The sequence below is a fragment of the Protopterus annectens genome, chromosome 1.part1, assembly GCF_019279795.1.
Source record: "Protopterus annectens isolate FY-2018-M chromosome 1.part1, PAN1.0, whole genome shotgun sequence".
NCBI classification, from domain to species: domain Eukaryota; kingdom Metazoa; phylum Chordata; order Ceratodontiformes; family Protopteridae; genus Protopterus; species Protopterus annectens.
The window spans coordinates 1,726,821,576-1,726,848,718 of NC_056726.1; the positions used below are offsets into that span (position 1 = coordinate 1,726,821,576).

Consider the following 27,143-nt stretch of genomic DNA (forward strand, 5'->3'; position numbering starts at 1 on the left):
CAGAATCCCAAAGTCTGGGTCCGGCGTCGGCTGTTCAGTCATGCTCCCTGACGTCAGAGCGCCAGGAGTACAAAGCTGCCAGCCGATGCCATGTTCTCCAGTTTTTCTTGCCCCGGATGTCAGGTGCCCAAAAGTGAGGGCTAATAGTAAAAGAAAAAAGTAACACAAACCCCATACCCTGTAGCAAATACACCTCAGAAGAAGGGCGAAGTAGGAAACCACACTAATGAAAGTATAAGAGGGGACAGGAGGGTGGGTAACCCAGACTGCAACAGTGAAGACACTCGAACATCTACACTTATGGTAAGTGTACACAACTGTACTATGCTCGTGTTTCACTGTTGCAGTCATCACTATAGGGTTGAATCCCAAAGCTGAGATAAAGGGTGGTGGTTATAGAGTAGAAGGGGCGGCTAGAAGGCCCTGCAAGACTGTAGAGGCAAAGCCTGCCCTAGACTTAGAGTAAAGAGGGAGATTACAGTGCTTAGAGAAAGTATGCACTGAACTCCAAGTTGCAGCTTCCAAAATATCTTTGGTAGGTACTCCCCGGAGAAAGGCAGCTGAAGTAGCAGCACCTCTGATAGAGCGAGTCCTAATTTTTCCTGGGATTTGCTTTCCATGATGAGAGTAACAAAATCTGATTCCATGAGCAATCCATTTAGAAATGGTCCGTTTTGAAATAGCTTTGCCTTGGGAATTTGTTGCATAACAAACAAACAGTTGCTCTGTTTTCCTGATGGTCTTGGTTCTGTCCAGGTAAAAACTAAGTTGCCTGTGTACATCCAAGGAATGCAAGATCCTTTCCCCCTTATTTTGTGGATTAGTGAAAAAAGTTGGCAGGTGAATAGTTTGATTTAAAGCCACTTTGGAAGCCACTTTAGGCATGAAAGTAGGATTAGTCCTTAAAGACACCCTATCTTGGTGAAAAATATTATAAGGTTCCACAGCCATGAATGCTTGTAACTCCGAGACTCTCCTGGCTGAAGTCAAAGCCAATAGGATAGCAGTCTTCCATGATAAATACTTAATATCAGATGTGGCAGCAGGCTCAAAAGAAGGCAGAGTGAGCTTTTCCAGAACATAGTTGAGGTCCCAGGCAGGTATGGGTGGTGTCCTAGGGGGCCTTAAATTCTTTGCTCCTCTGAGATATTGTTTCAGAAGTGGATGCGAAAAGATTGGAGGATCTGTATTGTAATGTGCAGAGATAGCAGAGGCATGTACTTTTATGGAGGAGAAGGATAAACCCTTATGTAGCATGTCTGTCAGGTAATGTAAAATCAATGGGATGTTAGGAATGAGAGGATCCGAATCCTGAGCATGCATCCAGGTGCAAAATTTCTTCCATTTACCTGCATAAGATTTTCTAGTGCTAGGCCGTCTGGCTTCTAAGATGACATCCATGACCTGTTTGGGAAGTGTAGGATTAATCATAGACTCTGAATTCGCCAGGCTGCCAGGCTGAGAGTTTTGATATGAGAGTGCAGAACCTGGCCCTGGTGTTGGGACAAATGATTTGGAATCTGAGGTAAAATCCAAGGAGGCTCCTGAGATAGATTCATCAGCGTTGAGTACCAAAACGGAAGAGGCCAATTTGGGGCCAGTAAGATCATCTTGGGTTTGTCCTGCTTGATCTTTAATAACACCCGTGAAAGAAGAGGTAGTGGAGGAAAGGCATACCCCGAGAGGTTTCTCCAACTGAATGAGAGAGCATCCACTTTCCATGCTAGTTTGTGAAATGTCTTTGTGCAAAAAATCTGTAACTGGTGGTTGAGAGGGGATGCAAATAGAGTCATGGCTAGTCTGCAAAGGGGGTAGGAGTGTGAACCCCCTTGCTTATGTACCAACTTAGAAGAGTTGTCGGCAGTTTTGGACCTCGTATCAGTAGTTGTCCTGGCTGTAGAAGATCCCTGAAAGCCAAGAGGGCATTCTGTACAGCTAACATCTCTTTTAAATTGATATGTAGATGCTTCTGATCCTCTGTCCAAAAACCTTACAGGCCTTTCCCCTGCAAGTGGGCTCCCCATGCATAATCCGAGGCGTCCGTGGTTAACACTTGGCTGGCTGGAGGCAGACTGAAGGCTTTCCCTTTGTTGTGAAGACATGCCATGGTCCACCAATGGAATTCCTTTTATAGGCAAGGCAAGACAGCAATCTGTGTGTCTAGACTGTGGCAATGCTGGGACCATGCACCTTTTAGGTACCATTGTATTTTTCTCATATGTAGTCTTGCATTTGGTATGAGAAGGATACAGGAGGCCATGTAACCCAAAGCCTGCAGGAATTTCCTTGCAGTTAGCTGGGACATTAATGCCAAGGTTTTGAAAGTTGAAGCCAGCTGTAGTTGTTTTTCGGATGTCAGGAATGCCATCTGGGTTGTTGTGTTTAGAAGAGCACCCAGAAACGTTATCTGTTGTGTGGGTGTCAAATTTGACTTTATGTTCACAGTGAATCCCAGGTACTTGAGTAGATTTTGAACAAATTCCAGGTGCTGGGGCAAGACATCCTTGCTGTCTGCTTGAATAAGGCAGTCGTCCAGATAAGGGTAAATTTGAATTCCCTTGAGTCTGCAATAAGCTACTACTGGTGCCAGGCACTTGGTGAAGACCCTGGGCACAGCAGACAAGCCAAAGGGCAGCGCAGAGAATTGGTAATGTTTCGAGCCGGCCTTGAACCCGAGGTATTTTCTGCACTCCTGTCTGATAGGGATGTGTAGGCAAGCCTCCTTTAAATCCAATGTCACCACCCATGCATTTTTGCTCAACATTGGCAGGAGCTGCTGCAGAGTAAGCATCTTGAACTTTGGTATCTGCAGGAAAGTATTTAAGACCGACAGATCCAGGATGGGTCTCCATGAATTTTGTTTTCTGGGAACTAGAAAGAGCCTTGAGTAAAAGCCTTGCCCAGTCTCTGATTGTGGAACCAGTTCTATGGCCCTCATAGCCATGAGGGATCCCACCTGGTTTAATGCCTCTGCCCATTGGTGTTTTGGTAGGTCTGGCCATCCGTTTGGTCTTGGCAAGGTATGAAAGTGGAATTTGTAACCTCTTGAAACTACATCCAGAACCCACTTGTCTTGGGTTATGCAAGTCCAATTTTGTTGAAAAAGAGAGCGTTTTCCTCCTAGAGGGGCTTCCAGGAGAGAAGTTCCTGGAGCCATGCAGGGGGAGTCATTGAGCCTGTTTTCTATAAGATTGAGGTCTGCCCTCTCCACCCCTGGGGGTGGAAGCACTCCACTGTCTAGGTCTGTAAGAGGTCTGTGCTTGGGCCCTCCCTCTGGAGCGCCTATATCTACCCCTCTGAGGCCTGTCCGAGCTGGGAAAGGACCAATTTTTAGTTGGCCAATTTCTGCTAAATCTTGGGGGCTGAACTTGTAAGAAATCCTTAACCGTTTGCATGGATTTTGCTTTATCCTCCATTTTCTTTATCACCTCTTCAGCCTTACACCCAAATAAAATATCATGCTGAACAGGAGCATCCAGTAACTCTGCTTTCACTTGATCAGGTAAGTTTTGTTCCTTTAACCAAGCATGCCTTCTAATGACTGTGCCAGTGGCAGCCGCCCTGCATGAAGCCTCCAAGGCATCAAAACCACAGTGTAAGCCATGCTTCCCCACTTGCTCAGTAGCACGCATCAAATCGTGTAATTCCTTATTATCTGCACATGCAGAAATGGTACCTAGCTTTTGTTTCATAACAGACAGCAGGAATTGCTGATATTTTAGCATATGAAATTGACAATTTAAAGCCCTAATACATAAAGTAGCAGAAGTGTACACTTTTTTGCCCCATCTCTCCAAAGCTCTAGAGTCCTTATCTGTCGGAATAGGGTTTTTAGCAAAGGCGGCCTTAACACCCTTAGGACCCTGAGAAATGGTTTCTGGATCAGCAGCAGGATTTTTGTAAAGGAACTGGTGGGAGTCAGGGACCCTGTAATATCCATCAGGCTTAGCAGGGGCTGGAGGAAAGGAGTCAGGAGTTAAATTGGCCTCAGAAAAAGCATCATCCACAATATCCAAAATAGGAGGAATAGCCAGGGGTCTATGTTGGGGAAGAAGAAGGAAATCCCTAAGCCTTCTCTTAGATTCAGAGTACTCCTGTCCTTCTCAGTGAAAATGTTCCCTCATGTCATGTAAAGTTTCCCCAAAAGAAAAATCCTCAGGGGGAGAAGCTGATGGAATGGATTCCTCAGCATCAGAATCCTCATAAGGAGGGAAAGTATATTCCTGTTCAGAGGAAGACACTGAAGAAACAGATGCCTGATCAGAGGATTCATAATCCAATTCTTGCCTTGGCCTTCTGTCTGGAGGGGGATGTGAACCCCTAATCATGGTTAGTAAGTCCTCCGCCATTTTAAGCAGCTGTTTCTGAGATTTGGGTCCCGGATCAGAAGAAACCTGGGCTGGTGTCCTTGATTTAGAAGGAGTCTTCACCTTTGTCTTTGGCTTTGCCTTTATCAGAAGCTGTGTAGGCCTGAAAACCCCCTTGGAAGCCAGTACCTGCACAGCGGCTCCGGACCCATCCGAGGGAGCATTGCCCGAAGGTCCTGCAGCTGGAGTACTCAAAAGGCCTAGTTGGCTCCTCGTAGGAGTCTGTTTCGGCAATCTGTTCTGAAATGGCCGAGGACAGGGGCTGCGAAAGCGCCTCACTGATTATGGTCGAACCTGTAGCTGGCTCTGCTTGTAAACCGTCGCCTGATTTGGACCTCGGAGGCCTGTCCTTATCCTTGCGTCGTTTGTGAACTCCAGTAGTCGGAAGTGTGTCCGACGACATTTTATAATTAAATCGCCTGCCAAAGTAGTGAAAAGCAAAATCGTACCTCCGCTTAATAGTATGCTGATTAAATCTAGCACAAAACCGACAACTAGCTACGTCGTAGTCAGGGCCTAAACAAGGAATACAGTAAGAGTGGAAATCCTTATGAGATATTTGCTTCCCATAAGAAATACAATTATTAACTTTTTCTGACATCGGACTGGAGCAAGAAAAATGTTTCCCCAACGGGGTACTTAGCTTTGAGAAGAAGTAAGTCTTCAGACTGAAGCACGGAAAAATATCAGGAGTCAGCCGACCGGCACTTGCGAACTGCTTCCACCGCATGGCAAGAAAGACTGGAGAACATGGCGTCTGCTGGCAGATTTGTACTCCTGGCGCTCTGACGTCAGGGAGCATGACTGAACAGCTGACGCCGGACCCAGACTTTGGGATTCTGGCCGACCGAGGTCTGCCTGCCGGCAGGAAGAACCCTACAGTGATGACTGCAACAGTGAAACACAATGAACATCATCTGGCTAGCGGACTGCTTTGAAAGGAGGAGAGGAACAGATCTACTTCAGGTGCTCCCCACAACTGGATCAATTCCAGGAAAACCCTCTCTTGTAATTTTCATTTGCAAGGATCTATCCCAGTCCTCCTCAGCTTTGCTACTATATATATTGCTCTGATGTAATGTAAGATGTTTGGAGGATCAAGAAATGCTGAAAAGCTACCTCCCCCAAACTATCATAGCAGTCCATCACAGAGGGAAATTCCTGTAGTCCCTCTGCTATTTGAAGCGCCAAATCACTGTGGTCTTGTCAGCAGTCACATGCAAGGGTCCCCAAGATCCCAGATAAAAAAAAGAGCTATTACAGCATGGATCACAACTAGTATCCCTTTGATACCAATGTGCTTTGGCCCGTCTGATGTGCCTTGTGGGCCACACCTTGTTACCTTCAGAGGGTAACAAATCTGAAGCATTTGCTGGTACAGATTGTGTTGGGATAAGCGGAAGGGGGGGCTGAATTCTGAATTATGTGAGGTCTCTACCAAAGCATTTCCTTCTTGATAGGGCCCAAAATTGGAACGTGAAATTCCAGTGGATGATGATGCTGGTACCTCACGAAATCTAGAAACCCAAGCCCATTTGACTGAGTCAAGGAGGAGTTTTGAATACATACTTGGAACTCCAGACTGGCAAAGGAGACTATCGTTGTTTAACACTCCAGTCCTTTAAGAAAAGACAATGCAAAAATAAGTAAATTGTCTAAAGACATGTAACAATGCCCAAAAGACCATAATGTGTTATTCCATGGGCTAGGCTCTTTGTGAATACTCAGAGCTGTGGAGAGCCCAAAGACTAATGCACAGAACCAATTGTGTGGGTCTGGGTCACATTATCTGTGACAATATATCTAGAGCTCGTGTCCTGGTAAGTTCTTTCTTTGGAATCAGAAACAATCAGAAATAAACACCTTTGCCCCTGTGGCCTAAAGGTAGTGGATCTATTTGTAAGGTTTGCATCTGATAACAAAGGGAGTGATTAAGGTTAGAGATAAACATTCATAGTTATGTACTTGGCTAGTTGCCCTAGTGGGTCATTTTAAACCAATTTCCCTTCTGATGCTTGAATCACCCTATACCATTTAGTGTTAGATTGGCCTTAAATATTCCATTGTTGGTTAACTATATATAACTTTAGTGAGAATAATTCAGATCATACCATAGACAATTTGAGAGGAGCCATGCATGAGTAAAGCATTTAAAAGCCACATTTGTCCATTAACAGTTACAAGGGGTAGTCCAGGGCTATATTTTCTAGTATCTAACCACAGATCCAAGTTGTGCCTGAATATGGACAGGAATGAGCTTTCTTTTACATAGATGGGGAGTGGTATCCACCGAAAGAAGCCGGTCTCTCCAAACCATTCTATTTATGTTGCAAAAGAGATTCAGATCCCTATAGAGACTGCTATAGTGTCCTTTGAACTGTGCAGTACATCCATCAGTATTGGGTTAGAGGATGCTGCCAGAGGCAGGTCACCTTTTAGCAGACTGTAGGATACAGAGTATAGTGACAGGGATTTCAGGTAGTCCGTGAAGGACATATTGTTTAGGCCTTGTAACCTTTTAATACAGCCTTTCTGTGGGTGCTCTAGTTGTTGCATGTGTATGGACAGATACATACCAAAGGGGGCATTATGCCCAATGACTGGCCTAATAAGGGCTGAGTAAGGGGGAAAATGACATCTCTAGACCTAGACACAACCCCCTTGTTTACAAGCTGTATAAGGACTTTCTTACATCAGTAAATATTTGTTGGTCAAAAGTTAGGTCACTATCCACACAAGTTCCCAAACCTTGAACAAATGAGTCAACTCTTAAGAGGAGTATTATCAAAGTGGTAGTTTCTCATGGTAGATAACTTCCAAAAGGATGCAGCAGTTTCTGGCACTAGTTATTTGTAGGGACAAACCTTCCTGCAAGACGGCCAAGTCATTTGGGGATACAAATACTGGTCCCTATTAGTTAAACAAATGTTTAATATTGCAAACACCGCTTTACTGACAGCTAAATGTCGAAAAGGCCAAATCCCGAACACACGGAACAGAGATTTTTTTTCCTAGGGAAAAAACTGCTGGTCTGAAAAAAAAAAAAAAAAAAAAATGAAAAAAAAAAATTACCAAACACAAAATAAAGTGGGGGGCTGTGCCCCCCCCCCCCACTTAAATATACCAACTCCAAGATTGCGGTGCTAAGTCCCAAAAACTGCCCAGTGATTTTTTTCCGTATAAAGCAGCGTTCACAATACTAAACGTTCACGTAACTAACAGGGTCCCTACAAATACTGCTCCTAGCTTGCAATTACCTGCAGACTTATTCAGTCGGATCTCTTGAATAGTGGCTTTTACTTCAAAGTGATGCCAAACAGAAGAACTCCCAGTACTGAACCCTGGAGAATTCCACTAGTGATTTGTCTCTTTGTGAAGGTAGCTTCCCCCATTCTGATCTCCTACATCCCCATCTATGAGCCAGATGGCAATGCAGCAGGTGACACCAGTGTTTTATTCACAGGTTACTTAACTCTTCTACTATGCTAGAATCGGAAATGGTGTCAAAAGTTTTAGCCTGGTAGGGATATGCTGTCTGTACCATTTTACCTTTATCCATCGCTTTTATGACCTTTTCAGAAAAGTCCACCAGGTTGAGTAAGCATGACCTGCACGTAACAAATCCAAACTAAGACAGGCCCAGCATTTCAGGCTCCCCATGTACTCAATTAGTGCCATGATAAGTCTTTCCATGGCTTTGCATTTCAGGCTGGTCAGACTTTGGGGTCTGTAATTACCTGGGTCTGAGGAAGATCCTCTCTTATGCAGAGGAATGACTGTAGCAGCTCATTTGCATGGTACAAAACCTGTACAGACGTAAAGTTGAACAGTGTTGTTGGGGGAGACAGCTAAATCATGCTACATGTTACTTAAGATGCATTCAGGGATAATGTTAGGACCTACAAACTCAGTATTTTTAGCTTCTGATAGGAGAAGGACAGTCTGTTTTAGGTATTTCTTGTGTGACAGAGGGGAGAGAGGTGTAAGGTTTGAGCTGAATTGATTGGACAGTGGGTTCTCTATATCTACAGTCTTTGTGCAGTTAAAATTCACAATCAGCTCTGTACATTGCTCTTCTGAGTTTATGAATATAACTAAAAAAGGCACTGTGGTGGTCTTTGGCTTGGATAGCTATTTTAGCCTCAAACTTTGCTTTGGCAGACTATTAAGCTCTAATGTGTTTATTTCAATGATGGCTTTATCATTCTGGAAATCACTCTTACTTTTTGTCAAAATTCTCTTCTTTTTATTGTAAAGCTTGATATTACGGTTCCACCATGGCATTGATTTCTGGGGTTTGCCCTGCACTTAAGGCTACAGCTGCATCTATGCAGGATGAGAGGAAGAATGCAGGCAGTCATTCTAAAGGTGTAGATAGATCCATTTTCTGAAAAGATCCCAATGCTTTCTTAACACCGATCCCCTCCTGCCATCTCTTCTTTGTGCCCATTTGTCACAAGTAGGTAGGGGCTGTTTCGATAGTCTACTCTCTTCTGAAAAGTATCTGATTTATAATGTGGGACCTAAAAAAGTTTAACGCCTTGAACCAATTTCTCTCCATCATTTTGCTTGAGGATCTGAGTAGCAAAAGGACCAAAAAAACATCCTGTCTAAAGCACAGCTTAAAATCTCAGATTTAACTTCATCTGACAATCACTGATCACGTATCAAGGTATACCTACTCAAGACATCAGCAGTAGTCCTAGACACAGTATCTGCACAATCATGCACACGACTTGCCGTATGTTTAGAAACTTGATGGATATTAGAAAAAATAAGTTATCTAATCACCATAATGTTTCATTTGTGTTGTCCATCTTCACTCTTCCTCAACAAGTCGGTTTGGAACAGACTCTGCTGCTTTTTACAGCTCGTGGATACTGAAAATGCTCAAGCTCCTCTCTTACACCCTTCATGCCCTAGTCCCCCTCTATGCCGCAGATCCTGTTTGCTGATCTTTTTGTTAACTAGAAACTAAGAAACAACAAATACATGAGAAACCAATATCTGGAGAACAAAAGCAGGAAAAAGTAGTTATGTCTTACCATAATGTTCCATTCTGTATTGTTGATCCTCGATCCTTGTTCAGTCATTACGCATGGGTATCGGTTCCGACCTCGGAACCGAGCCGGCTATTTTCCAAGCTCGCGTCAGCTTCAAACTCTCGAGCTAAACTCTTAACCACAATCCCCCTTTCCCTGTTACCTCAGATTGAGTTTGCAAGTCAAAGAAGGTAGAGGCTACCTCTGGTCAAATAACCTAAGAGAACCGGTTGGTGAGATCCACTAGAAACCACAGGAGGGGGAAGGAGGGTCGTAATGACTGAACGAGGATCAACAATACAGATGGAACGTTATGAGATGAACAGATGAAAAAAAATGCATAAATAAGAAAAAATATTTTTATTTACACTTTTTCTAACTTTTGCCAACTAGCAAAATGAATGCGAGTAATGCAGGTATAAGGAAACAAAACCTTGATGTGTGTGAGTGTGCAGGTCAGGAACGGCAGCTCTGACGAAACCTGGTGTGTGTGCAGGAACGGCAGCAGCAGCAGCACTGAATGGAGGTCCCAGACCTATAAGGAAATAAAACCTGGTGTGTGTATGCAGGAACGGCAGACCTGCAAGCAAGTAACACAAGTAAGCAAAGGAAACATTATGTGTGTGCCGTCTGTCTTTGCAAGGCTTGGGATCACTGGAACCACATTACAGTACCTCTTATCTTTTATCCCCAGCTCACTAATAGTTAAATGAAGCAGTTTGTTTCAAGGTGATTTTGTTGTTAACAGTTAACCTACTAAATCAACTGGTCTGGTAACATAAATGTGTTTGTACCGGAGTACATATTATAGCATTTACGTGACAAATATGGTATTCAATTGATGCACAGCTTGTATGTGGATGTTCGCTGTTCATCTTACTATGTTTTTCAGTTCAAATATACTGCATTTTTTATCGTTTAAAAGTCAAACTGTATTTTCTTTTTCTGCATGCTTGTATTATAACGTGCAATGCGACACGTACATTAGTGTTTTTACATAATACTTTAATTTAGTTAGCGTTGTCACCTCACAGTAAGGAGCTGTCCTGTTCAATTCTCAGCTAGAGCGTCTTCTGTGCAGAGACATGCGTGAATGGGTGTACCTTCATTGAAGGTTGTGCATTAGGGCCGGCAACTCGGCATGTAAAAGTCTACTGCCAATCCTTAGCGGACCGGAGTTCCGCTGTGGCGACCCCTAACCGGGAAAAGCCGAAAGACTCAACAACTTTCATTTAATCATATTACACACACTGCAGTGATTGTTTCCTGATGAACAAGCTAGGACATCAGTTAGAAATGCACAGCCAGGGAAAGGTATATAGTGGTAAAAGTTGTACAGCATACCATGCTCTGTGACTGCTCTATGAGCAAACTGTAAGTTCTCACCTTATGAGAATAAGCAAGTCTGCTTCTGTACCCTCTGTCGTTCTCGGCTTTGCGCTATTTCAGGTTTACTCAGCTAGACATGCTGACAGTTTAAGTTTCAGTCCATGCAGCACAAACACTGGGTAATTAATGAACTCTCAAAAAAGCACTTAGCAAGACTGTCTAATTGGCAGAAGTCAGGCCAGAAGGGTTACGATTGACAGCCATTTAACAGGAAAGGCTACATGTTTAAATGATCCCTGCAGTTAGAACTTGATTGTTTTGAAATGGTTAAACCAGGAGTAACGTGTTATTTTTTTATTTTTGAACAGTTCAACTTTGCTTTCAGTACAACCTGTTCTATGTGATTAATTTCAGACAAAGTTTGCAAATATTTTTATCTGAGCAACTTTTACATTCAGTTTTGATGATCTTTTTTTTTTTAGTTAGCAGCACATTGCAAAAGAACATTTAATAACAATGGCAAATTGAACCTTTGGTACAAGTGACAAGAGCCCCTTGTGAAAGCTCTGGATTTATGCCTCATATTTGTTCTGTTTAAGGTGGAGCTGGGGTTACATCAAGGATCAGTTCTGAGCCCTTTCTTATTTGCAATGGTGATGGACAGGTTGACAGACAGATCAGACAGGAGTCCCCATGGACTATGATGTTTGCAGATGACATTGTGATCTGTAGTGACAGTAGGGAACAGGTGGAGGAGACCTTGGAGAGATGGAGATATGCTCTAGAGAAAAGAGGAATGAAGGTCAGCAGGACTAAGACAGAATATATGTGCGTGAATGAGAGGGAGGATAGAGGAATGGTGAGGGAGGATAGAGGAATGGTGAGGATGCAAGGAGTAGAGGTGGCGAAGGTGGATGAGTTTAAATAGTTCAGAGTAACGGTGAGTATGGAAGAGAGGTGAAGAAGGGAGTACAGGCAGGATGGAGTGGGTGGAGAAGAGTGTCAGGAGTGATTTGTGACAGACGAGTACCTGTAAGAGTGAAAGGGAAGGTCTACAAGAGGGTAGTGAGACCAGCTATGTTATATGGGTTGGAGACAGTGGCATTGACAAAAAGGCAGGAGTTTGAGCTGGATGTGGCAGAATTAAAGATGTTAAGATTTGCACTGGGTGTGACGAGGATGGACAGGATTAGGAATAAGTATATTAGAGGGTCAGCCCAGGTTGGAAGGTTTGGAGACAAAGCCAGAGAGGCACGATTACGTTGGTTTGGACATGAGCTGACGAGGGATGCTGAGTATATTGGGAAAAAGATGCTAAGGATGAAGCTACCAGGTAACAGGAAAAGAGGAAGGCCTAAGATAAGGTTTATGGACGTGGTGAGAGAGGACATGCAGGTGGTTGGTGAGACAGAGCAAGATGCAGAGGACGGGAAGAAATGGAAACAGGTGATCTGCTGTGGCGACCTCTAACGGGAACAGCCGAAAGAAGATGATGATGATTTGTTCTGTTCCTCATAAATTCTTTGGTTTTATGGCAAGTCAGTGAAGAATTGAATTCAATAAATAATGACAGGCATTTGAATTTCAGATTTCAAATTCTTCAGAAAATAAATAACACAAAACCTTTTATTCTAGCAATTTTCTAAGTTTATAAGGTTAGTATTTGAAATTTGTCCCTATTTTTAGGGCTTTAATGTATTCCCCTATTATTGGCTTTGTCCAGGTTGTTTTGTGCTAACGGTTGACTTGAGAGCTATGGTGAGAAGTGAGAACTAAATTCTGTGTTCCCCATAGTTGGTGTTGTCCAGGTTTTTTGTGCTAAGAGATTGAGAGCTATGGTAAGACGTGAGAACTGAATTCACTAAATTATAGCCATTTAAGTTCAGGAAAAGTACAGTTGTGTACACTTACCATAAATGTAGATGTTAGAGTGTATTCACTGTTGCAGTCATTACATTTGGGTAATCTGCTTGCAGGTTGCCCTCAAGTCGGCCTGATTAACAAAGTCTTGGGTCCTGCATCGGTTGCTGTCCCATCTTCCATGACGTCAGGGGTATAAAACATGCAGCCGATGCCATTACATCAGTTTTTCTTGCCCCAGATGTCAGGTGCCCCCCTAATGGGGAGCAAATAAACAAACACACAAAGGTATACCTCCAACAAAAAGCAAACTCACTAAAATAGCTTTAAAGCATAGTAAAGGAAAGTAGAGGTATAGCCAGAAGAGATTAGGGGGCTGGAGGGAGGATAACCTGGACTGCAACAGTGAATACACTCTAACATCTACAGTTATGGTAAGTGAACACAACTGTACTATGTTCTTCATGTTTCACTGCTGCAGTCATTACATTTGAGTAGATTCCCACAGCTAAGGTTGGGAGGATGAATTTATGCAGCATTACGACCGGCTACAAGGCCCTGCAAAACAGCAGTGGCAAAGCCAGCTCTGGATTTAGAAAAAATTGGTAAATGATAATGCTTGGTGAAAGTATGAACTGAACTCCAGGTAGCAGCTTCTAGAATATATCCCTGGTAGGAACACCTCTGAGAAAGGCTGCAGAAGTAGACGCAGCCCTGGTGGAATGGGATCTGATCCCCTGGAGGATAGGTTTTCCATGGTGCTTACAGCAGAAATGAATACAATGGCTTATCCATTTGGAAATGGTTTGCTTTAAAATAGCCTTTCCCTCTGCCCCTGCAGCAAATGTTACCAGCAGTTGTTCAGATCTTCTTCGAGATTTAGTTCTGTCCAAGTAAAATCTAAAGTTGTCTGTGTACATCCAATGAATGCAGAATTCGCTCTCCCTTGTTCTGCGGATTGGGAAAGAAAAGTTGGCAAATGAATGGACTGATTAAGAGCCACACTGAATACCACCTTGGGCACGAAGAATGGACTGGTCCTGAGTGACACCCTGTCCGTATGAAAGATGATGAAGGGCTCCACTGCCATAAGGGCCTGTAGTTCAGAAATCCTTCTAGCTGAAGTGATTGCTAAAAAGAAGGCTGTTTTCCAGGAAAGAAATTTTAGGTCTGCAGTAGCAGCTGGCTCGAAAGGAGGTAGAGTGACTTTATCCAATACAAAGTTAAGGTCCCAGGCAGGGGTTGGAGCTCTCCTGGGTGGTCTCAAGGTTCTGGCCCCTCTGAGATACTGCTTTAGCAGAGGATGAGAGAAGAGAGGGGTTCTGTGCTGTAATGAGCTGAAATGGCTGAGGCATGGAGTTTAATGGAAGAAAAAGACAGGCCCTTGTGAAACACCTCAGTTAAGTATTGTAAAATCTGAGGTAAATTGGGCACTGCTGTGATTAAATTGATTCTAGGCACAGAATATTTTCCATTTGTCAGCATAAGATTTTCTAGTACTAGGTCTTCTCGCCTCCAAAATGACATCCGTCACAGGTCTGCTGAGGGATGCTAAGGGGGAATTTAAGTGATTAGCCAAACTGCAAGATTCAATGTTTGGAGCTGAGGATTAAGAATTTAGTTGTTCTGCTGAGACAGTAAGGAGGGTGCCTGAGGCAGGTGCCATGGAGGAATTATTGACAGACTGTGTAGGAGTGGGTACCAGTGTTGGAGAGGCCAGTCTGGAGCAATCAAAATCATTTTTAGTTTGTCCTGTTTGACTTTTAGTAGAACTTTGGAGAGCAGAGGCAGAGGGGGAAAGGCAGAGACTGAAAGATTTTCCCAGCTGAAGGACAGAGCATCCACTTTCCAGGCTTTTTTGTGAGGAGTTCTTGTGCAAAATTTGTCCAACTGGTAGTTCTGGAGGGAGGCAAAAAGATCTATGCCTGGGCTCCTCCAATTACGTGTCAATATGTTGAAAATCCGTGGTTCCAGTTTCCATTCGTGTGGGTCCATGTGATTTCTGCTTAGTTCGTCTGCCAAAATATTCTGGTTTCCTGGCAGGAATTGAGCTTGAAGTTGTACTTACCTCAAGGCCGTGTTCCACAATGCCATGGCTAGTCTGCAGAGGGGGTAGGAATGTGTACCCCCTTGCTTGTTTATGTACCATATAACTGTGGTGTTGTCCGTCTTTACCATTAGTTGTCCTGGATGAAGGTAGTCCTTGAAGGTTGTCAGTGCATTCTATACAGCTAGCATTTCTTTTTGCTTGATATGAGGGTGCATTTGATTTGGGCTCCATTTGCCCTGAATGCACTTCCCTGCCAGATGAGCCCCCCAGGCCTCTGCCTACCATAGGAACTCTAGTTGCAGGGAAGGTATGATATGAATCATTGTTTCCAGGCTGTGACAATGTTGACTCCCATAAACTTAAGTACCACTGAAGTTTCCTCATATGCAGTCTTGCATATGGAAAAAAGTACCACTGAAGTTTCCTCATATGCAGTCTTGCATATGGAATTAGAAGAATGCAGGAGGCCAATAACCCAAAGGCTTGCAGCATTTGCCTTGCAGACAGCAGGGTTTTTGTGGTCACCTGTTTGAAGTAAGTCACCAATTGAATTTGCTTTTCTGGCGTAAGGAAAGCCATCTGGGCAGTTGTATTCAAGCTTGCACCCAGGAATGTAATTTTTTGTGAGGGTACTAGTTGTGATTTCTTTTCGTTTGTAGTGTACCCTAGACAAGTTAGAACCCTTTTTACAAACGCCAGATGTTTTAGAAGAATGGACTTGTTTTCTGCCTGAATTAGACAGTCGTCCAGGTATGGATACATTTGAATATTTCTTTGCCTGCAAAATGCAATTACTGGAGCCAGGAACTTTGTAAATACCATGGGCGCAGTAGATAAGCCAAAGGGCAGTGCAGAGAACTGATAATGCGAGTAGCCTGCTTTGAAGCGAAGGTATCTCCTGCAAGATTCCCTGATTGGAATATGCAGGTAAGCCTCTTTTAAATCTAGAGTTGCCAACCAGGCATCTTTGCCTAGCATAGAAAGTAGCTGGTGAAGAGTCAGCATCTTGAATTTTGGAATGTCCAGAAAGGTGTTTAGAGTAGACAGATCCAGAATTGGACGCCATGATTTGTCTTTTCTGGGTACCAGGAAAGGTCTGGAATAGAAACCTTGTCCCTTTTCCTCTTCTGGTACTAGCTGAATAGCCCCCATGTCTAGGAGGGAAAGTACTTGTTTCTGAGCTTCTGCCCACTGATTTGGGGCAGGTCTAGCCATCTGTTTGGAGTTGGTAATGTGTGGAAATTAAACCTGTGTCCCTGGGACACTATATTTAAAACCCATTTGTCCTGGGTTATAAGTTGCCAGTTTTTTGCATGAAGAGCCAGTTTTCCCCCCAAAGGGGCGGCTAACAGGTAAGTGCTTGGTAATATTAAAGGAAAGTCATAGAGACTGTTTACCTTAGGGAGGTGTCTTGTTGTTTCCAGATTTGGAAGAGGTGGCAACCCACTGTTTAGCTCTATAAGACCCTTGGGACTGAAACCTGGTGCTTTTGGAATGTCTGGGTTTGGCTTGAGTGGCTCTGGAAGGAACTTGAAAGGACCTGTTCTTAGTAGGCCAGTGCCTACTAAATCTTGGAGGTTGTACTACTTTTAAGAAATCTTTCACAGTTTGCATAGATTTAGCTTTATCTTCCGTTTTTAAAACATCATGGTCCTGTTGCAAAGGAGCATCCAACACTTTTGCTTTAACATGATCAGGCAGAGATTGCTTCTTAAGCCAAGCATGCCTTCTAAGCACAGACCCAGTAACAGCAGCCCTGCAAGAGGCCTCCAAAGAATCAAAACCACATTGCAAAGTACGCTTTCCAACTTGTTCAGCTGAATGCAATAAATCCTGTAAGTCCTTATTTTCCACACAGTCAGAAATAGGTTCATAGGTTTATACTAGGCTATCTGCCCTAAGGCATTTATAAGCCTAGCCCAAATTTTTGTGGCTTACGCCACCCCTTATATGAAAAAATACTGTGCCCATTAGTTTGTTGTGCCTCTGTCCAGCAGTGATACAGAGATGATTCCCGGGGTAAACCTACGATCTCCCATCCACAGGTCTAGATTTCTCTTGAACAGAGTCAGCGAGGTGCTCTGCCTCACATGGACCGGGATTTTATTCCACAGCATAGGGAGTCTCTGAGTGATAAATCTATCCCTCCAGCACATCCTATTTATATCCGTGCTAAGGTTTAAGTCGCTTGCTCTAGTGGTTTTGGTGGATTTGGATTTTTTTGAGGTGGAGCATGTCCATTAATTCTGGGTTGGACATGGCCTTGTATGTCAGGCACATGTCACCTCTGAGCAGACGGTATGCGACTGAATAGAGCTGGAGTTTCTTCAATCTGGCAGCATATGACAGATTTTGGAGTCCTTTATCCTTTTGGTGAGGAACTTTTGGGGTCTCTCCAATTGCTGCAGATGTCGGGTGAGATACATCCCGAATGGGGCATTGTACTCGATCATTGGTCTGATAAGTGAAGAGTACAGGGGAACAATGACCTCACTAGATCTGGATGTGAATCCCTTCATGATCAGGTGGGCAATGTAGAAGGTCTTTCTAACCACTTTAGCATCGTGAGTGTCAAAAGAAAGGCCACTGTCAACCTGGGTCCCCAGGTCCCTGATAACCTCTTCTGTGCTTAGTGGATTGCCACCTATATGGTAGCTTGGGGTTACCTTGTTTTTCCCGAAGGGTATGACTATACATTTTTTGGCGTTTAACTTCAGGCCATGGCTCTGGCACCAGCTATCTGTTTCCGTGAGTCCCTTCTGAAGGATATCCGTGTCCGATGCACTTTCCACTATGGCGCCCAGTTTGCAGTCATCTGCAAACTGTGTCAGCCAAAGTCCTCCCATGTTGGCCTGTACTTCTGAGAAGTAGATGCCAAACAATAGGGGGCCAAGGACCGAGCCCTGTGGGACACCACTTGTGACCGGCTTGGAGTCTGACATAGCGCCAGCAACTCTAACCCTGTGGGTTCTGTCCTTAAGCCAGTTTGCAACCCATCTTGTGACATATGGGTTTACATTTAAGCTGGTAAGTTTTTCTACAATACCGAGTGGGGTATTGTGTCGAAAGCCTTTGCAAGGTCAAGGTAGGCTGTATGGACTGCCTTTCCTCATCAATGGCCTTGGTGACTGTTTCGAAGAAGTCGACCAAGTTCAAAAGGCATGATCTTCCCTTGACAAAGCCAAACTGGGTCGGGTCCAATGTCTGCAAGTCCCCTATATCTTTGTTTATGAGCTCCATTATGATCCTCTCCATAGCTTTGCAGACTAGACTTGTTAAGCTTATGGGGCGGTAATTACCAGGGTCCGTAGAGGCGCCGCCTTTGTGGAGTGGGACCACAGTTGCCGTACGCCACTCCTTGGGCACGTATCCTGTGGTAAGGCTGAGATTAAACAGCTGCCTTATGTGCAGGTTTAATTTCTCATTTAGCTCGTGTAGCAATCAACATCATTTTCTGTTTAAGCAGTCCCATGATATGCTGTTGATATTTTAGCATATAGAATTGACAGTTTAAAGCCCTGATTGCCAAGGTTGCAGAAGTATAAACCTTCTTACCCCATCTATCCAGCGCCCTGGAGTCTCTATCAGAAGGGGTAGGATTTTAAGCAGTAGAAGCCTTAATGCCCTTGGGCCCCTGAGAAATGGTTTCAGGGTCCGCAACAGGATTTTTGAAAAGGAATTTGTGGGAGTCAGGAACCCTGTAGTATCTGTCTGGCTTGCAAGGAGCTGGAGGCAGGGAATCAGGGGCCATACTGGATTCTGAAAACACATCATCAACAATGTCTAGTACAGGAGGTATAGCCAGAGGCCTATGCTGAGGAAGAAGGAAATCTCTAAGCCTTTTTTTTTATTCAGAAAAATCCTGACTTTCCCACTGGAAATGTTCCCTTAAGATATGCAAAGTTTCCCCAAAAGAAAAATCCTCAGGGGGAGAAGCAGAAGGAATGGAATCCTCTGCAGAGTCCTCATAAGTAGGAATGGACAAATCTTGTTCATTAGAAGAGTCAGATGAAACAGAGTCCTGTTCAGAAGATTCATAGTCAAGTTCAGCCCTAGGTCTCTTAGAAGGGGGGTGGTTGACTACCCCTGATTAGAGTAATTAAATCTTCAGCTATTTTGATCATTTGTTTTTTAGGCATAGGGGCCCGTACATGTAGCCTGGGCATCGGTTTCTTAAACATAGATCAAGATTTTGGCCTTAAAATTGAAGTTGGAGTCGGTTTAATATGCAAGTCAGTAGGCCTGAATACACCCTCAGAAGCCAGTGCCTGCACAGCAGCTCCAGACCCATCCAAGACAGAGACATCCACAGGTTCCACAGTTGAAACATCTCACAGCATACTGGACTCCGAATGGGTCTCAGTAGAGGCCTGCAAATCTGAAGTAGCGGGTATCAGGGACGTGAAAGTGCCTCACTGAGTACCAGCAAACTGGCGACTGGCTTAAGAGAAGCATCGTCGGCAGTTTTGGACCTCAACGGCCTGTCTCTTTTTCTTTGCATTTTTTCGGTATTCTAGTAGTTGGATGGCTAACCAGCGTCATTTCTGGATAATTAAACCGAGATCCAAAATATTTAGAAGCAAAAATGTACTGACTATGGATAGTGCAATGACGAAATAAAGCACAAAACCGACAGCAATGTCGTGGTTGGGGCCTAGACAAGGAATACAGTACAAATGAAAATCCTTATGAGGTATTTGCTTCCCACAAGTAATACAATTATTAACTTTTACTGACATCGATAAAGAGCAAGAAAAAAAAAAGTTTCCCCAACGGGGTACTTAGCTTTTAGTTTTTATTTTATTTATTTATTTTACATTTGTTAACCGGGCTAGTTGAAGACTTTGGTTCTGAAACTTGAAAACAAGAAATTATGTACTCACCAGAATGTTCGATGTATGTAGTCCACCCCACCTCACATTCTTACCCGTGGGTTCGGAGCCGAATATCGGTGCCGATTTTTACTAGCTCAAAGTCTCTCATTGGCTGGGTTAAGAGGGTATCCCATGGTGCACTGCTCCATATCCCCAGATCTAGTTTGCTGCGAAGCAACATATGTACTTCATACACACCTCACATCCATATAAACAATCACTAATGAAAGGGACTCAGCAGGTGACAACCTATACTCCAAATCCTATACTCCAAATCCTCCAGGCAGGGGGAAGGTGGGAGGATAAGTCAGAATGTGAGGCGAGATGGACTACATACATCGAACGTTATGGTGAGTACATAACTTCTTGATGTTATGTAGTCCTATCTCGCCTACATTCTTACCCATGGAACAGCGTCCCTAGCACCTACATCCTGGGTGGCTCATAGGAAAATGCTCCTGAGAACTGTGGAACCAAAGGAAGATCTGCCCCTGGAGACCATGTCCAATTTGTAATGAGAAACAAAAGTGTGAGGAGAAGCCCAAGTAGCTGCAGAACATATATCATCCATTGACAATCTAGCTTGATAGGCTGTGGATGTGGAAACAGCCCGCGTAGAGTGTGCCTTGACTGGAAATGGCAAATTTTTATGTCCTGCCTGATAGATTAAAGAGATGCAACTGGCTATCCATCTAGACAGAGCAACCTTGGATACCGGAGAACCCAATCGGTTTTCTGAAAAGGAGACCGAGTTGGTCAGACTTCCAGATATCTTTTGTCCGGTGTAGATAGAAGAGTAACTGTCTATGTACATCCAATTGGTGGAATCTAAATTCTGCCTTGTTAGAGAAGTGGGGAAAGAACACCGGCAGCTCAATGTACTAATTCATGTTAGACACGGAAGCCACTTTAGGAAAGAACGATGGATTTGGTCTAAGAGAGACCCCATCTTTGTGAAAGATTAAATATGGGGGTTTGATGGAGAGGGCTTGAATTTCCGAGACCCGCCATGCTGAAGTGATTGCAATTAAAAATGCTGTTTTCCATGTTAAGAATTTTAATTCACAGGTGGCTGCAGGTTCAAATGGAGGTAGAGTAAGGGCTTGAAGAACAAAACTGAGATCCCAGGGAATGATGGGTTCGGACACTGGGGGACGAAGCAACACGGTACCTTTGAGGAATGCTTTGCATATAGTCTGTGTGCCATAAGACTAGGTTCATTCGCTACGTGGAAATTAAATATGGTGGCGGATGCGGATCCCTGATAGAAAAGCATTGACAAGAATTCCAGAAATGAATCTATCGGAGCTGTGTAAGGGTCGATACCTCTAGTATGAGCCCAGATGGAGAAACTTTTCCATTTGCTAGAGTAAATCTTTCTAGTGGATGGCTTATGGGAGGAAGACAATATATGGACCACTTCCAGTGAAAAATTATGACATCTGACTAGCGATGGAAGTGAAGTAGCCAGGCTGTTAACCGAAGTGTCCTCAGAGGGGTGGAACTGTCCCGACATGTGCGTCAGTAAATCTGGTAGAGGGTCCAGAATCCAAGGAGTGTCCACAACGTATGGTTGAAGAAAGGGGAACCATACTTGACTAGGCCAATGTGGGGCAATCAGAATCATTCCGCTTTCCAAGGATTCGCTTTCTGAATCACCCTTGAGAGAAGGGGAAACGGAGGGAAAGCATAAAGCAGACCGGAGGGCCAATCGTGAACCAGAGCGTCCCTGGGTGATTCCCCCTGTGGGGGGATCAGCGTGAAGTAGTTGCTGCATTTCGCATCGACAGGGCTGGCAAAAAGGTCGCAGCAAGGCTGACCCCATCTGCTGAAGATTCGCTCTGTAACCAGGCAATTCAGGGACCACTCGTAAGGCATAAGTATTGCTCTGCTTAGCCTGTCCGCTATTACGTTTGACTTTCCTGGAATGTGCGTTACCACCAGAAACCGTTGGGAAGCTATTGCCCAATTCCACACTCGCATAGCCTCTCTGCATAGGGGGTAAGACCGTGTTCCCCCTTGCTTGTTGAGATACCACACAACTGACATGTTGTCTGAGTGTATCGCAATAGTCCCTAGAGGAAGAACTTCCTGAAGTGTCTGCAACGCAAGAAGCACTGCTCTCATCTCTAGGAAATTTATATGCGAATGTATCTCGTGTTCTTGCCACGTGCCTTGGACTGTCCTGCCGAGATAATACCCCCCCACCCCATCTGGGAGGCGTTCGTGGTCACCGTGGCAACAGGGACGGGAGGAACGAAGGGCTTTCCCCCATTCAAATTGTTGGTGCACAGACACCAATGGAGGTCTTGCTTGCACCTGTCTGTGATTAAGATGGGATGAGATAGTGGGAGTCTTTGGAGAGACCATTGGACAAAGAGGAGCCATTGAAGAAGTCTCATTTGTAATCTCACTAGAGGGACTAACATGATAGTCGCCGCCATGGTCCCTAGGAGTTGTAGAACCAGTCTTGACTTTGCTTGTCTCAGGGGCATCAGTATATGAATTTGTCGTTGCAATACCGTGATCCTTTCTTGTGGTAGGAATGCTGTCCAACTCTGCTCCTATAAAGGTGACATGCTGTGAGGGCAATAAGGCAGATTTTTCCCAGTTTATCGTTATGCCCAATTGGTGACATAGACTGATGGTAGCATCCCTTGTCCGAACTAGTTGATGCCTGGTGGGGGCGGTAAGGAGCCAGTCGTCCAGGTACAGAAACACCTGGCATCTGTGACGTCTCAAGTGAGCAGTCGCCACTGCCATACATTTGGTGAACACCCTGGGGGCTGTGGTGTAGAGTGACCATACGGAACTTGGACTTGTGTACGTAATTGTGGAGTTGACTGAGATCTAGTATAGGTCTCGGGTCCCCTGTTCTTTTCGGCACCAAAAAGAATCTTGAGCAAGTCCCTAACCAGATTTGGTCTGAGGGGACTGGTTGGATGGCTCCTTTTTCTAGCAGCTCTGAGGCTGCTTTATCCCTTTGACTGGGTGGAATGTCTGGAAATTTTCTTATTGGCAGGGGTACTGAAGAGAATGGGATGAGGTAACCTCCGGAAACTATCCTTAGTACCCATAAGTCCTGGGTGATGCTCTCCCAGGCTTCCGGGTATAAGGAAATTCGACCCCCAACTGGCTCCAGATAAGCGCAGTCGGGCACACCCTCAGGAATGAGACTATGGAGAGCCACGGAAAGAGTCGCGGTCTCCTGAATTGCGGGGACCCCCTCTGCCTCTGGGGCGACGTCTCCCTGAGTAACCCCCCCCCTGCCTCTGGAGGGGGGTTCACCTTGTGCGGCAGGAAAAACCTCCGATTTCTTGAACCACCCCCCCCCTGCTGGGCCTTGGGATAAGGCCTAGAAGGAAGGGAAAAACGGACCCCTATGGCAGACACAGTCTTTCCCTCCTGCTCGCACCTGGTGACGGTGTCTTTCACTTTGGTCCCAAATAAGGAGGAACCGTCAAATGGGGCGTCAATGAAGGAAGACTTGAAGGCCTCCGCGAAGTGACACAGGCGCAGCCAGGCTAAGCTCGCCGCCCTACTCGCTCCCTCGGCCGCATATGAGATGAGCCGCATGGACGAGTTCGCGATGGAGTTGAAGGTAGAAACCTGTGCGTTAACAGTCTGAGCCACCGCCTCAGGTATGTTACCTGCAAGAGTATCTCCCAGTTCTTTGAGGAGATCTCTCTGGAGCAGAGTGAAGTGAGATAAATAATTCAGCGACCGTAAAGTGAAGGTTGCTGAAGATAGGGTACGCTTCCCATACTGGTCCATGGTCCTAGACTCCTTGTTAGGAGGATGGACCGATGAGAAAGACTCTGCAACTTCCTTCTGGGTGGCTGCCACCACCAACATGGCATCTACCGTGACTCTTTTTGATAGAAACTCTTGTCCCTGGGGTGCGGACAGGAATTTGTTGGGACACCTGGGGACGGGCTCCACAGAATCAGGGTTTTCCCACACTCTTCGACAGATGAGGTCAAGAAGTTCAAAGGGTGGAGACACCCAGGAGGTGGAAGGCTGAGCGCCAAAAGCCATAAGGAATACTGACTCCTCAGGAGTTTTGGAAGGCCAGCCTCCTCTTTGTTTCAGTACCTCCAGGATATCGGAAAAGGAAACATCATCAGAGGAAGACTTGGGGGACCGTTCCGATTTCTCGAGGTCAGTATCGGAGGTGAAAGACTCATCCTGGGAGTCTATGTGCTTCCTCTTGCACAATTTCTTTCTAGGAGGCTCCTCAGGCACGGACTCTGGGAGACCCTCAGAAAGTTGGGGACCACTCGTGAAGGTATCCTTAGAGCCTGGCGCTCTACTGTCCATGGATAGGTGAGTGTCAAGAGGCTCTCGCTGGGGTGGTGGGGGATGGAATGACCAACCCGGGTGATGTAGCTGACGATCTTGCCAGCGCACTCCGCATGGCCTCGAAGGCAGGTCCTCCCGAGTCCGAGGACCGACTGACCTCCAAGGCCATGACCGGGATCCCCCGAGCCGATGCACAGAGTGGGAGACTCTGAACAGACAGCTGTCCCGACGTATCCCCCTCGGGCCCGACCAGAGAGACCTGAGTCTCGAACCCTGTGGATGGAACCGACATGGTCTGAGCCGATGTCGGCACCAATAGACCCAAAGGGGGTATCGGAGCCGGCGCTGGAACATCACTCTGAGCAGAGCATACCAGCTCCGACGACAAGGATGTGCTCGGAGGAATCATCGAAACGGTCAAAGAAACTGGCTCCAGAGCAGAGTGGGTCGGAGCAGAGAACAATTTGGCCAACACCGGCGACTGCAGGAGCCTCTGCACTACCATATCAACATCCAAATCAGAAAGCCCAGAGGATTTGGAGGAGAGCGATGGAGATTGGGATCTCTTGTCCGGTGATCCACGCCTGACACTGGGCGACCGGCTACGAATGGGCTCAAGAATAATTGGAGCCGACGCCGACTCGGTTAACACTGATACCTCCTGCGGCCCTGAGGACAGTGGAGCCAAGGAGGTAGAGTCCAAAACATTAATCTTCTCCTGAGGCTCTAAAGTGGCAGATGGAGCCAGAGACCTTTTCTTGGACTTGGAAGCTTTAGGCTTGTACGGAGTACTAGAAGCCGAATCTATAGCTTCCTCAAATGACGGTTTCAAAAGTCCCTTTAATATTAATTTGTTTTTTCTTTCCTGGAGCACCCTAGGACTGAATGCGTGGCAAAAGTTACACGACTCCTGTAAATGGATGGTTCCGAGGCAGTAGACAGAGTGTCCATCTGTGATGGACATTTTATATCCACATTTGGAACATTTCTTAAAGCCAGGCAGCTTATGTTCCTTCTGATCTTTGGACATTTTATAATTAACTTTAGTTAAACACCTAGATGTAACTTACAAAAAAGGGCGGGAAACACCACACAATTTAGAACACCAGAAAAAAACACCGTACTAAGCACACTGAGAACCTCTAACTGAAACGGTTCACACACAAGATAGACACACCAGGAAAACAGTACTAGCCACACACAAAGAACCTCTAACTGAAATGGTTCTTCTGGGTATTACACAGAAAAAACACAATGACCAAAGGTTTATCCAATGACAGAGGGGAGGACTAGGTCCTCTAACTAAAACAGGCCTAGCCCACTGGAACAGTTAGGGATACCAAAACAACTAACACTCTCAAGTACAGAAAACACACACACAAAATTAGCGATCAGCAACAGAATAGCTATTAAAATAGCTTTTGGGTCTGAACTAACAACTTTCTCAAAGAGAAATAGCAAAACAGAGGGCACTTAGCCACAGCCAAGCCAGACCACGTCAGAGCTACACAAGCGGCAAACGAGATCTGGGGATATGGAGCAGTGCACCATGGGATACCCTCTTAGCCCAGCCAATGAGAGACTTTGAGCTAGTACAAATCGGCCGAGTCGGAGCCGATATTCGGCTCCGAACCCACGGGTAAGAATGTAGGCGAGATAGGACTACATAAGATCAAAAATTTCAGGAGTCGGCCGACCGGCACTTGCAAACTGCTTCTGCTTCGGGCACCATGTGGCAAGAAAGACTGATGTTATGGCGTTGGCTGCATGTTTTATACCCATGATGACCTGACGTTATGGGAGGGACAGCAACTGACGCAGGATCCAAGATTTTGTTAAGGCCGACTGAGGGCAACCTGCAAGCAGATTACCCAAATGTAATGATTGCAACAGTGAAACACGAAGAACATCAAACAACAAAAAACAGAATAGATAGGTATAGCAGACAACACTAAAAAGGACTCTTAAGTGACTTTAAATAGCTTTAACTAACTTTAAATAGCTTTAACTAACTTTGAATAACTTTTGGAAGAAAAAAACAGTCTAAGTAACAATAACTTTTACTCAGCCTGAGCCAGCAGAGAGGGATCCCAAAGCTTCAAGTGGCAAACGAGATCTGGGTATCTGCTATTAGGCTTTAAGGGATAGAGTGCAGGCTCAAGCCAGTAAAGAGCTCTCGAACTTTAGTATAGGCCGAGTCGGAACCGATGCACGGTTCCAAACTGAACCAGCAAAATGAAAGTGAGCTGGGACAACATAACTAACGTTTTCCAAGTCAGAAACTTTAAGTCGCAAGTAGCTAATGGCTCAGACAAAGTAAGGGAGACAAAGTAAGGATCTGAAGAACTAGTGTTAGATCCTAAGGGGGAATGGGTTCTTTAAATGACGGTCTTAACATTAAAAGTCCCTTTAGAAAGGCTTTACAAAGTTTTTGTGACATAAGGGATGACCCGTCAAACCCTATATGGAAGTTCGAAATTGCCACCAGATGAACTTTAATTATTGAGGTAGAAGAACCAGATTGATAGAGGTTCACTAAAAAAAATCAAAGACTTTATGAACAGGGGTTGTAAAGGATCAAGATTATTCATAACGGCCCAATTTGAACATTTTTCCCATTTACTTTGGTACAGTTTCCTGGTTGAAGGCTTATGTGCTACAATGATTTGACGGACAGGAGAGGAAAGGGGTGCAAGCCTGGCAATCATGGGAATTGGAGAAGCCATGCTGTGAGCTTGAGATGACGGAGGTTCGAATGAATCATGTCCACCGGATGGGACAGCAGATCTGGAGCTGGGTCCAGTATAGTACATTTGTGTGCACTTACCAAAAATGTAGATGTTCGAGTGTATTCACTGTTGTAGTCATCACATTTGGGTTACCTGCTTGCAGTAACACTCAGGTCGGCCTGAATATCAAAGTCTTGGGTCCTGCGTCTGTTGCTGTCTCATCTTCCATGACGTCAGGTAGTCAGGGGTATAAAGCATGCAGACAACACCATTACATTTTCTTGCCCCAGATGTCAGATGCCCCCCTAATGGGAAGCAATTATATATATATATATATATATATATATATATATATATATATATATATATTTATTACATACAAGGTTATACCTCCAACAAAAAAGCAAATACACCAAAAAGCTTTTAAGCATAGTAAAAAAGAATAGAGGTATAGCCCAAAGAAGTCAGGGGGCTGGAGGGAGGGTAACCAGGACTGCAACACTGAATACACGCTAACATCTACATTTATGGTAAGTGTACACAGCTGTACTATGTTATTCGTATTTCACTGCTGCAGTCATCACATTTGG

The 27,143-nt window shown here is 44.8% G+C and overlaps 1 protein-coding gene across 1 annotated transcript in view; it reads right to left on the reverse strand.

The window, feature by feature from the left end:
- NUDC (nuclear distribution C, dynein complex regulator) overlaps positions 1-27,143 on the reverse strand; it is a gene marked incomplete in the record, with an annotated part of 611,459 nt that overhangs the window by 355,473 nt on the left and 228,843 nt on the right.